This window comes from Lissotriton helveticus, chromosome 2_1, assembly GCF_964261635.1.
Source record: "Lissotriton helveticus chromosome 2_1, aLisHel1.1, whole genome shotgun sequence".
Taxonomy (NCBI): domain Eukaryota; kingdom Metazoa; phylum Chordata; class Amphibia; order Caudata; family Salamandridae; genus Lissotriton; species Lissotriton helveticus.
In genome coordinates this window covers 38,108,441-38,122,152 of record NC_136059.1, presented here as the reverse complement: position 1 = coordinate 38,122,152, position 13,712 = coordinate 38,108,441, and positions in this window count along the sequence as shown.

The window sequence follows — 13,712 nt, the reverse complement described above, 5'->3', positions numbered from 1 at the left end:
AGCACCCAGAGTATTCACAAAATGTCTAGCAGTGGCAGCAGCCCACTTAAGAAAACAACAAATTCATGTCTTCCCATACTTGGACGACTGGCTCCTACAAGCCAAGTCGCATACCCAGTGTGTAAATCACACACACCACACAATCCAACTACTTTGTGACTTGGGGTTCACAATAAACCTCCCAAAGTCTCACTTCCAACCGTCCAACATCCAACATCAAGGCGCCTCAATAGACACCTCAAAAGGCTTTGCATATTCCAATCCAGCCCGGATAGCAAGTATGCAGGCCCTTCTAACAAAATTCCAACCGCAGCACTCACTTCCGGCTCAAGTGTTTATGCAACTAATAGGGATGATGGCCTCTTGCATATTCATAGTACCTCATGCAAGACTCCAGATGCCCCCCTTACAGGAATGCTTAGCAAGTAAGCAGAACCAAGCTCAAGGTCAGCTAACCGATCTGGTGTTGGTGGACGGCTGCACACATCGCTCTCTGCAGTGGTGGAACACCCAAAACCTTTCCAAAGGGCTACCATTCCTGGAGCCAGTTACAAAAATCGTGTGAACAGCAGATGCATCGCTCACCGGCTGGGGAGCTCATCTACTGCATCACACCATACAGGGCAAATGGACACCTCAGCAAAAGCTACTCCACATCAATCATTTGGAGCTACTAGCAATCTTTCTGGCATTACAATCATTCCAGAAACACGTCTGGCAAAGCTGTCTTAGTCCGGACGGACAATATAACACCGATGTATTACCTACAAAAACAAGGGGGGGACGCACTCTCTGCAGCTCTCTTAACTAGCCCAGAGCATATGGAAATAGGCTGTTCCTCAAAACATATTCCTTTTAGTCCAACATCTTCCAGGAATACAGAATCGGATAGCAAATCTGTTAAGTCGTCAGACACAACCGATTCACAAGTGGGAACTTCATCCACAAGTCCTTCATCTGTTTTACCAAATGTGGGGGCATCCAGAGATGGATCTCTTCGCCACACATTCAAACACAAAATGCCCAAGCTTCGCTGCCAGATATCCACACCCATTGTCCAAAGGCAATGCGATGTGGATGAATTGGTCAAGCAGATTTGTGTACGCTTTTCCAACTCTCCCACTCATTCCATTAGTGGAACGCAAGTTGCAACAACAGTCACTAACACTGATCCTAGTTGCTCCAACATGGTCCGGACAGCCATGGTACACAACATTGCTGGAACTATCAGTAGTCCCGCACCAAAAACGACATCTCTCCCCACAACTCTTAACACAGAACCATGGAGAGATCAGACATCCAGCACAGCTCAACCTTGTGATCTGGCTCCTGAGGTCCTAGAATTTGGTTACCTCAATCTTCCACCTGATTGTATGAACGTTATCAAAGAGGCTAGCAGTCCCACCACTAGAGCCTGCTATGCAGCCAAGTGGAAAAGATTTGTGATATACTGTACCAATAACACAATCAACCCTGTAGATGCGTCCATTCAACACATCACATGTTTCCTGCTGCATCTTCAAAGACGTAATCTAGCATACACACTACACACCTTAACTTCCTTCATTTGAGCCTCAATGATTGATTGATTGAACCCGCTTTGTATTGTACTTCACTCGGCGGTGGGTGCCATCTTGAGTGAGGAAGGCGAGGTCAGCGCTCAAGTCGGGCCGGCCTCCCGCCCTCCTCCTCCCTATATCATGTCATACACCCAGACGGCGCAGCGGGCTGGCGCAGCGGGCGCGCCGGAAGCGAGTGGAAGTCGAGCCAAAGTCAAGCCCGTCTGCGCCCGTCCGCGGCCGGACGGGGCGCGGGGCCACCACCCCTGACACCCCAGCTACAACCACCATTAGGTATGACAGACAGGAATTGCTAGCCCTCCAACCTGACACGTCAGCAGGCTGCAAACACTCTATGCATGCCCTGTCGTTAAATAAATGTAACTTATGTACTTATTTTCCTATCAGTCATGTCCCAGCCACCAACACGGGTCACACCATCAAAGCAGCCTTGCTTAACTGCAGATCCTTACGTAAGCACCGCATAGAAATTTTCCATTTACTTGAGGACCAGAACCTTAACATCTTATTCTTGACGGAAACTTGGTTAGATGACCACTCTGACCCGGATATTATTCAGGCCCTTCCCCCCGGATACACCCTATCCAGACTGGATAGGAAAGACGGCAGAGGCGGTGGCATTGCCATCGCAACGAAAGCCCCTCTAATATGCACCATATCTCCCATCCTAGTGGACCATAGTGAAGCAGGTTCCTTCACGATTAACACCAGCCCCAATCACTCTATATCGGGCATCCTGATATACCGACCCCCTGGTAGGCTATTTGACTTTACTGCCACCCTTATGGAAGCCATTACCCACCTAGCACTAAGGAAATCACGCTTATTAGTGCTAGGAGATCTCAATGCTCATTTCGAAGACCCCTTAAATACTGACGCGACCGACATCCAAGCTGAGCTAAACTCGGTACAGCTGGAATTAAAAAATATGGAACCGTCCCATCAATTAGGACACCTATTAGACCCGGTGTTCGGCAACTGGAAGGGAGTTCATACCTCAGTTCCTCAACCTATACCTTGGTCGGATCACTACATCATCCCCATAACAATTCAACTAGATAGAACTGAACACTATCGCCTACAATCTCTACGCTATAAACGCAGGAAATGGAAGAACTTCACAATTGAATCTTTCACAAAAATTATCCAGGACGAAGGTCCTCCTAGAGGGGATGATTGCGAGTCAGCTAATAAGCATATACATAGCTTTGTCACCAAGGCCCTTGACATCACTGCCCCAACTCGCACCACGACCAACGCCAGGAGAACAAAAAAAGCTGCTCCCTGGTTCAGTCAAGAACTGCAAACCATGAAGACGGCCTGTAAAAAGCATGAAAGAGCATGGCGCCAAGATTTTTGTCCAGTAATTAAGGCCCAGTATAAAACAGCGCAAAGACTATATAACAAAGGTATACGCCTGGCTAAGGCAGCTCACTACCACACCCGTATTATGGAAGCAGGTAACTCCGCTAAGGAACTTTACCTAATCTACAAAGAAATTTCCATAGTGGACGCGAATCCCCCCTCCCAAAACGATTCTGTGGAAACTTGCAACAAAATTGCCCAGTATTTCTCAGGGAAGATCGCGAACATATATGCCTGCTTTTCCACTAATATAAAACCAGCTATTGAATTCACTGAAAACGACAATCTCATAAGCACCTCAGAGTGCCTAGGATCTTTTCACGTTCCTCCCCTTGAAGCACTGGCTAAAATGTGCAATAACATCAAATCAGGATCTCCTCGAGACCCTGCGCCCCCTAAAATTCTAGCTGAAGCCTTCCCTGTACTAGAACCCCACTTTAGACACTTGCTGCAAGTCTCCTTCTCCACGGCTTGCTTGCCTATGGAATGGAAACAGGCTGTAGTGCTACCAATTAAAAAAAAAGCCGAACATGGGCCATGACATATTGGAAAATCTTCGCCCAATATCTTTGCTACCTTATCTTGCAAAGCTAGCTGAGAAAATTGCTAATGCCCAACTCATGGATCATCTAGAAACCCACCATATTTTTCATAAGTCTCAATCGGGTTTTAGATCCAATTTTTCCACAGAGACAGCTCTCCTGAGGGCTACTGAAACCCTTCGGGAAGGAGCAGATGAGGGCAAGACCATGGCTCTCATCATGCTGGATCTCAGTGCCGCGTTTGACACTAGCGCATTCCATCCTGCTACAGTGTTTAAACAGAGCGGGAGTCACTAATAAGGCACTGGGATGGCTAAAGGCCTTTCTGATCAACAGGAGCTTTCAAGTCCAAAGAGGGACTTTTCTCTCTGATAGTGTGATGCTTGAACAGGGGGTACCTCAGGGCTCTGCCCTGAGTCCCACCCTGTTCAATTTGTACATGGCTCCCCTGGCAGAAGTGGTGCAATCGTTCGGCGTGGAGCTTGTCTCCTACGCCGACGACACGCAACTTCTTATATCACTATCACAAGCCCCCTCTCTAGAAGCAGATAACTTCAAGGCTTGTATGTGCAAGCTTGCCACTTGGATGACAGAGCACTGTCTAAAACTGAATGGCACGAAAACGGAGGTTATTATAATTGGGGGCAATGAGGCAAAATGGACAAAAGAATGGTGGCCCAACTGTTTGGGTCCTCTGCCTACGCCTAACCGGGAAGCAAAAAATCTAGGTGTCTGGATAGACAATAAGTTGTCTTTCGATAGCCACATCAGGAAAACAGTTGGCAAATGTTTTGGAGTAATGAAAACACTCAACCGCACCCTTGACTTGCTGCCTCTGAACTCCAGACGCACCATGACGCAGGCACTGATTACATCCCGCATTGATTACGGGAATGTGCTGCTCCTGGGCACATCTGCCAAAAACATTAAGAGATTACAGGTTCTGCAAAACTCTGCAGCACGCCTGGTACTAAGGCTGCCTCGGAGAGCCCCTTCGAGACCCTCTTTGTTATCCCTCCATTGGCTACCTATTAGTAAGAGGATTGTCTTCAAAGCTCTACTATGGTGCCATAGGATAATCCACCAAAAAGCGCCGGCTTATATGTCAGATCTGGCATCCCTGTATGAACCGAACAGATCTCTCAGATCGAAGGGAATGGGCCTGCTCATAACACCTCGCCCCAAAAAAGCCAGAATGGGAGGCAGATCCTTCCGTTCTATGGCAGCCAGGCACTGGAACCTCCTTCCCACGGACATCAGGCTAGAGACTAATGAGGCCTCTTTTAGAAAGCGGCTAAAGACCCATCTATTTACTGCATAATGTTACTCCTTTCTCTCCTCAGAATATGCTCTCTCCACAGCGCGGGGACACGCCGGGAGGCGTCACCAGACGCTCTATAAACCCCTTTAAACTAAATTAAACTAAATACACATCAATTAGATTACATCTCGCTGCCATAGCTGCTTACCTGCAAAATAGACATTTGTCATTGTTCAAGGTACCTGACATTAAAGCATTTATGGAAGGCTTCAAAAGAATTCCTCCCAGGGTACCACCCTCTCCAGTGTGGAATCTAAACATCGTCCTCACCTAGGTTAACCCCTTCGCTGCTAGGCCTTTCCCCTCCTGTGCTAAGCCTTTTTTTGGCTATTTGGGGTAGTGCGCGCTTAGACCTCTGTAACCTTTTGACCACATAAGGTATCCACGCCAATTTGGCGTCCTTTCCTTCTAACATCATTGGCATTCTAAAGGTACCCAGGGTTTGTGGATTCCCCCTGGAGGGGTTCCAGAAATTAGCCAAAATATAGTAAAATGTTTGGGTTTTTTCTCGGAAAAATGGGCAAAACTGGCTACAAATGAAAGCGTTTGGGTTTTCCCTGCAAATCTGTTCAAAAAAGGGTTTGTGGGACTGAAATCACCATTTTCCCAGCTTTTAGGGATTGACGGTCTTTTATCAGAGAACCAACATTTTTTATAGTTTTGGCTTTTTTCTGGAACATAGCCTAGTTTTGCTATTTTTAGTGCTTTCAACCTCCTTCCAGTTAATGGTAAAAATGGGTTTGAAAGCAATAATGGATCCTGGAAAGCTATACATTTCAGAAAAATAGACAAGATTCAGAATTTAGAAAGGGGTCATTTGTGTAGATCCATCAAGGATTCTTTATAGAAACGAACAGTTAAATATTGGAAAAATTGAACATTAGTTGAAAACAATAGCCTTTTGTGTCAACATTTTCACCTGTAACTTGTTGTAATTAAGAGAGCTCTTTGAAAGCAATATACCGTTACATCAGCTGGACCTTCCTCGTTGTGGGGATATATGGAAACTTGTAGGTTCACCAAGAACCAGACGAACCCAGAGTCAAAAACTGAGTAGCAATTTGCAATGGCTTTTTCTTATGTACCGGGTGTATAGCAATTGTGTGAAAATGTAAACATGGAAAATCGGTATGAAAGACACCTATGTATTTCTAAAATGGGTACAAATTATATAGTTTAGAAACAGTACATATTTGCACACTTTCAAAATTGGGAATACTCATACTAGTATGGGAATTTTGTCATTTTTCAAAATGACTTTTTAACACAATGTCTTTCATTTGGAAGGCAAAAATGTATCAAAACTCAATAGGTGATAACAGTTGCTTTACAAATCTGAATTAGGCTAAGTCTCCCGATAAAAATGGTACCTCACTTGTGTGGGTAGGCATAGTGTCCACGACTGGAAAGGGCTCAAAACCCAACGTGAAAACTTACCCCTTTTTATTGCAAAGTGTGTAGCTGTCGTTTTTCAACCCTAGCTCTACCGGCACCTAGGGAAACCTAGCAAACTCATACATTTTTGAGAACTAGACACGCAGGGGATTCCAGGATGGGGTGATTTGTCTGCCTGCTACTAGGTTCTGTTACCCAGAATCCCTTGCAAACCTAAAAAATTGTCAAAACCACATTTTCCCCACATTTCTGTAGTGGAAAGTTTTGGAATCTGCATGGATTCGCACATTTCTGCCCACCCTGCATTCCCCAAAGTCTTACGAGAAAAACGGTACCGCACTTGTGTGGGTCGGCCTACTGCCCGCGACAGGAAACAGCGCAAAACACAACGTGGTCACACCTCAATCTCGCATTGAAAAATGACCCTTTTTTGGCAAAGTGCCTAGCTGTAGTTTTTGTACCCTAGCTCTGCCGGCACCTAGGGAAACCTAGCAAACCTATACATTCTCAAAACTAGACACCCAGGGGAATACAGGATCGTGTGACTTGACTGCCTCCCTCTAGGTTCTGTTACCCAGATTCCCTTGCAAACCTAAAAAATTGGCAAAAGAAACACATTTTCCCCACATTTCTGTGGTGGAAAGTTCTGGAATCTGCGTGGATCCACAAAATTCCACCCACCCTGCCTCCCCCAAAGTCTTCCGGGAAAAATGGTACCTCACTTGTGTGGGTCGGCCCAGTGCCTGCGACAGGAAATGGCGTAAAACGCAACGTGGTCATACCTCAATTTCACAGTGCCCTTTTCTGGCAAAGTGCCTAGCTGTAATTTGTGAACCCTACCTCTGCCGGCACATACGGAAACCTACCAAACCTACACATTTCTGGAAACTACACACTCGGGGGCGTATAAGGAGGTATGGCTTGCGTGGATGCCCCAACGTTTCCTCACCCAGAATCCCTTGCAAACCTCAATTTTAGCTGAAACAATCCGTTTTTTCACACATTTTTTGGTGGGAAAGTGTGGCATCACTGGCCTCACACAAATTTCCTACCACCCAGCGTTCCCCCCCCGGTCTCCTGATAAAAATGGTGCCTCACTTGTGCGGGAGGCGCAACTACCCGCGATAGGCAAGGGCCCAAAACGTAGTGAGGCGACATCAAAATTGCCTATCTCAAAACCACCTGCTTTTGCAAGGGGGGGTCACCTGGGTTTTTGGCCTGTGCTCAACGGCCTTTAGGAAAGCCTACCAAACCCACACATTTCTGAAAGGTAGACACGGGGGCATCCAAGGAGGTATGGCTTGCGTGGATCCCCCAACGTTCCTATACCCAGAATCCCTTGCAAACCTCAGTTTTAGCTGGAAAAATCAGTTGTTTCACACATTTTTGTGTGGGAAACTGGAATCACCAGGCTCACACAAATTTCCTACCACCAAGTTTTCCCACATGTCTCCCGATTAAAAATGGTGCCTCACTTGTGTGGGAGGCGCAAGTACCCGGACCAAAAACCCAGGTGACCTCCCTTGCAAAACCAAATTGTTTTGACATAATTATGTGTTCATTTCTGCAGCGTGAGATTTTTGGCACAATATTGCATGGAAATTGAGACAGACATTTTTAAGTTTGCAGGATATTGTGGATAAAAAAATAAGTTGGAATTCACAAGAGACATCACCATGTACTCCCATGGGTTAACAATAATATCTACATTTGGTAGGTTATTCTTAGATGGAATGTTCACCTTGACAGAGGGACTCAAATGACAAAGCTTCAAGGACAGCTATCTATTCCTCAAACACACACATACTGGTTGGATTTGGCACGAGGGCAAGTGACGGTTCAGTACATAAAATTTTATTAACGAGATTTCACAAAAATGAAATGCACTGTCAATAATTAAATGCATAAAAACTGAACCAGTGACTCGCAACTCGTGAGCTGTAAAGTCACGACAAGGCACCAACCGTTTTACAGGCCTTTCACGCACCTTTCATACCGGATACACACAAGACTATTCACACCACCAGGCACAAAACCAACACATTACGACATTCACAAAAAGGGACAAGGTACACCCTGCTTCAGCCATCTACTCCTCAAGCACACATACATACTGGTTGGGTTTGGCACGAGGGTGAGTGATGATTCAGTATATACAATTGTATTAGCAAGTCATTTAAAAAAAATTGAATGCACTGTTAATAATTGAAAGGATGAGAAACAACCATTGACTCGGCTCGTAAGCTGTAAAGCCACATCAAGGCACCAACCTCTTTTCAGGCCATTCATACACCTTTCATACGTGTGACACATACAAAATATTCACACCGCCAGCCGCGGGCCCATCACATTACAACCATCACATCAGCAGACAGCGCCATTCTAAGGCCCATCACTTTCACACGCCCACATTCCTGACCCAGCATCTACACAAAGTGATGGACTGCGTGGAGTGGCACTCAGCTAGCAGTGTGTGTAGTGACCAACAGAAAGCAACTACTCACACACCGCCAGCCAAACGCCACTCCACGCACACCGCCATCCAAGCACCAGTCCATGCACACCGCCAGCCAAGCGCCAATCCATGCACACCGCCATCCAAGCGCCAGTCCACGCACACCGCCATCCAAGCGCCAGTCCACGCACACTGCCATCCAAGCGCCAGTCCACGCACACCACCAGCCAAGCGCCAGTCCATGCACACCGCCAGCCAAACACCAGCCTACACACACCACAATCACATTTAGAACTTTTTATACAAAACAAACACAAATTGCAAATAGATACAAATCTACTCACACAAAATCTGAAACTAAATACATTGCACTAATGCCAACCTTAAAACAGAATACACATTTTTAAACAATACAGACTAGGCAGTTCATTTTACCACTCATGGATACTCTCAAAAATTATTTTGCGTGGGGGTACGCAGGGTTAGAAGGACACCCGGGGCAGAAAAGACGAGTCTCCTTCCGCAAACCTCTTAACCAACAGACTCTACATTCCTCCCACATCTACAAATGACTTTCATACTGGGAGATGTAATCAGGAAAGTGGCGATCTTTCAATCGAGCCACATCCTCCACCACTCCAAATCTAGGAACACTTATGTTGTAATTTCTTTGGAGTGTTTGTTTCAGGTCTGACGGCGCCGGGACGCCCCTTCCCTGGGGTAGCTGTGCGCTTTAGAAAACTTTTAACATAACATAGCTAGCCTTGTTGCTGTGGAACAGGTAAGTTATCACAGAGTGCTGACACTGAAGAAATGTCAACTTTGACGCAGGAGAACACTCCTTGAACACAATAAAAGCATTGAAAGTTGCTAAGTTGAAATAATGGATGGCCAATTTCTTATACTAAACATAAGCCTTCTGAATAGCAGTGTAAGGTTCCAACCTCTATTTTACTCTGTCAACAGCACCCATGTGCTTATTGTAGTCTACAATGCACACAGGTTTGTGCACTTCAGAAACCTGACCCCAAACAGGCACAGGTGAAGTACTCTCATCATGGATGGTAGTCAGAATGTACACATCCTACCTGTCCACAAATTTTGCAGCTACTAGTTCTTCATTATGCAAGGAACTGCAATGACCCCTCTGAGGTTTTTTGCAAGCCAGCTCTTTCGGATAACCTTTGCGGTTAGAGCGGATTGTGCCACATGCAAAAGTGTCCACTTTAAACAATTCCACAGCAGTGTAGAAGTTATTTTATTTTTTAAGGTTTTATAGAGCGCGTAGTAAACCTAGAGCATCCCAGCGCTAAACCTGCATCTCCGAGGGTATCAGCAATGGAGGAAGTTTATGGGTGAGGAAAACGAGGGTCTTCAGTGATTTCCTAAACTGAAGGAGATTGGGTTCTAAGGTACAAGTTATCAAGGTACAAATGGTGGCCTCTGTTGAAGAGTCTTCTAGCAAGATCCCACACAATGTTCTCAAACTCCAAAAGTGGATGGACAACCAGGGGGCTCAATAATGGAATCTCTACCAGTTTACACACGAAAATTAAAAACCTATCTTGTCCTGCCCTCAGACAACATATACAGCTTAATTCTATAGCATGCCCTCTTGCTAGGGATGTACTGCCTAAAAACCAAACGACCCTTGAACAAAACCAAAGACATCAATAGATATTTATTTCCCTGGAATGTAGAGCTCTGAAAATCGATCAACAAAAGTGATCAAGAACAGGCCGAATCTTAAAAACACGGTTACAGTCAGGATGACTACGTGGCAAAGCCAAAGAATTATCCACAAAATGCAGCATGCGTAGCAAAAGTAAATACCAATCCCGAGTCATAACTGCAGGAAATATGGCTGTTGATATCAAGGGGCTGGAAGACCAATATGAAGCCGGGTTCAACTTCCTTAGTAAACCCCTCAATAAAGTCAAACCCAAAAACTTCTTCAGCTCTTCCAGATTTGTGGGAGTCCACTGGGTAGCTCACAAGTTGGGTCTAGGTTTGTCACTGTTGTCCCTCAAAAGCTGTTCAGGATAGAAATTATTCTGCTCAACAATTTCACCCAAAAATACATCATCCATAAATAACTGAAAATACGGTATAGGCAAAATAAATTCACAATCCACTCTACACCCTGCATCACCGCTAAAGGTAGGCAACACTGGATGCACCATGTTTGGATCAACCCAGAGTCCAGCACTTACAGTAGGAAGCCTAGCAGCCTCAGGCTTCAATCCAGATGCCTCTTGAACCATCGGCACAGCATTATCCTCGTCTAAAACATGCACTTCATCTGCACTGAGAGAACCTTCATCAGCCGATGATTCCATGTGGAGAGAAAACTAACTGCCAGAATCTTCCTCTCCCTCAGACTCACTGTCAGTCTCCTAATCCGGCTCAGAGGGAGATTCAAGAAGCATACCAACTACCTGCTGAACAGTCATTCTACGGCTAGCCATAATAATTACTAATAAAGTTAACTCGTCAAACAAGTCAACAACAACAAACACTATGTAAAATAAGTAATGAACAAAATTCACCTTTATCAAAAACACCTATACAATCCAAAACAATACCACTCACTTGACAGAAGCAGCTTAACTCACCACCACGTACTCTGCACAGACACAGTATGGACAAACAATATCCCACTAAAATAGAAAGAGAAAAGAAAATTACACATAAGACAATGCAAAACACATCACAAAGATTGTCTTGCTCAAAACACTAACTAAATATGCTGCCACTGAGACCACTTACAAAAAAAATAATTCCTACATTACAACATTACTCATTTGGAGCAAATAAAACACTTATGTTTTACTTACCAAAAAACTGCAAGTACGCAAAACTGCAGAACAACCACTGTCGAAACCACAAACTGGTATCAAAAGCGTTACACTAGAATAAAAAGGAGAAACAAATATTACAATCACATATGCAAACAATGCACCAAACCACCATCCAAGCTAAGGGGTAGGTGGGCCTAAGAGTATAAATTAAATATTCACCCCTGTAAAAGGGGAGCAACCCTTGCCCTTGAGGCCACCCCCAAAAACATTTTTTTTAAACTCTGGTGTCTAGTGGTTTCTGCCCCCCTTGGGGGCAGATGGGCCTAAAAACATACTGCTACTCTGCCACCCAAAGAGGGCAGAAATGGTCACAATCATCCTCCCATAAAGGGAAGTAACCCATGTCCAAGGGGTGGCTCCCCACCATTAAAAAAAATGTGGTGGGCTACTGGCCCTACAAAAAAAAAATATGCAGAACTGCCACTCAGGATGATGTCAAAAGGGATGATGGACGGAGCGCTTCAGCAAATTCAACTCTCACTCCCTGTCAACTGATCTGAGTTTAATCCATCATCATTCTTTAGCTCACTCCACCACCCCAGTACAGACATGGTCATATGCAAACCAGTCTGACCCGGTACGCTTTGATTGCCCTTAGTTGGTAGGGTATGCCCAGACATGGGTCCCTTTGACACTAAACTCAAGGTAGCCTGGCTGATGACTGATGATTAGCCAGAAACCGGTCCCAGTATGGTTGTTTCCGGGCCAGGGAAAACATGGCTTTGCAGGACTGTTCCCATGAGGCACAGGGTCACACATTTGCATATGGCCATATCAAAACTGGGGTGGTGGAGTGAGCTAAAGCATGCTGATGGAAGAATAATTAAATCTGCCCCCCCTCCTCCAAGGGGACAGACAAAGCCAAAATGTATGCCCCCAAAAGGGGAGTGACCCTTGCCCAAGGGGCCACTCCCCACTACATTTATTCAGTTGGCCCAGTGGGCCGAATACATCTATTAAAATTTAAATCACCGCCCTGCCCCCAGTGGGGCAAACAAAGCAAATTATAGGCCCCAGAAAGGGGAGCGACCCTTACATAAGGAATCGTTCCCCAAGACTTCATTTTATAATATGGGCTCCCTAAAATGGCCCCCATGGGAGTGACCCTTGCCCAAGGGGCAGACACAGCAATTCATATTGCCCCCAAAAGGGAAGAGACCCTTGCCTAAGGGGTTCCTTCTCAAGACTAAATTTTAAAATATGGACTCCCTAAAATGGCCCCCATGGGAGTGACCCTTGCCCAAGGGGCCACTCCCCAGCACACTGGCCCAATTAAAAAGAATTTAAATTCTGCCCCCCACAGGGGGGGCAGACAAAGCGATCTAACATTGCCCTCAAAACCGGAGTGACCCTTGCCTAAGGGGTCGCTCCCCAAGACTAAAGATTTTGATATGCCTCCCTAAAATAGCCCCCCCCCATGGGAGTGGCCCTTGCCCAAGGGGCCACACCCCAGAACAATCCCCAGTATGCCGAATTTTTTAAAAATATATTTAAATTCCGCCCCCCCGGGGTGGGCAGACAACGCGATTTTTATTGCCCTACAATGGGGAGTGACCCTTGCCCAAGGGGCCGCTCCCCCAACAAACAAATGGTGGCACCTTCAAAAAAAAAAAAAAGAATCCCTGGCTTCTAGTGGGCATTCCTGCTGCACGATCGTGCAGCAGGAATGCTCAAAAGAGGCATCGAGGGAAAGGAAAACCCTTTCCTTTCCCCCGATGCCTTACGTTCACATCCCCCCTCCCCAGCCCCTCAACTTACCTCTTTCTCTACCAATGCACAGGAAGCAAATGGCTTCCCTGTGCGTCGGTAAACAAAGGGAAACCTCCAATGACGATGAGGCGAAGGGGGGACGGGGCTTGGGGGAGGCAGGGCAAGGTCTACCCCTGCCTTCCCCGTAAGAAACTTTGATCGCGAACCCATGTAGGGAGCACCAGCGCTTCCCCCGTGGGTGAGTCTCATGGTGAGCTGAGCTAGTCATGAGCACAGCGCGACATACAAGGGGTTAATGGGTCCTCTATTTGAACCTTTACATAAATGTTAGCTACAATTTCTTGCATGGAAAGTCTCTTTCCTTGTGGCTATCACATCTCAGAAGAGTCAGTGAGCAACAGGCACTAACTATTCAAGAACCATTTTTATAACTCCATCATAACAAAGTGGTTCTCAGAACAAATCACAAATTCCTTCCTAAAG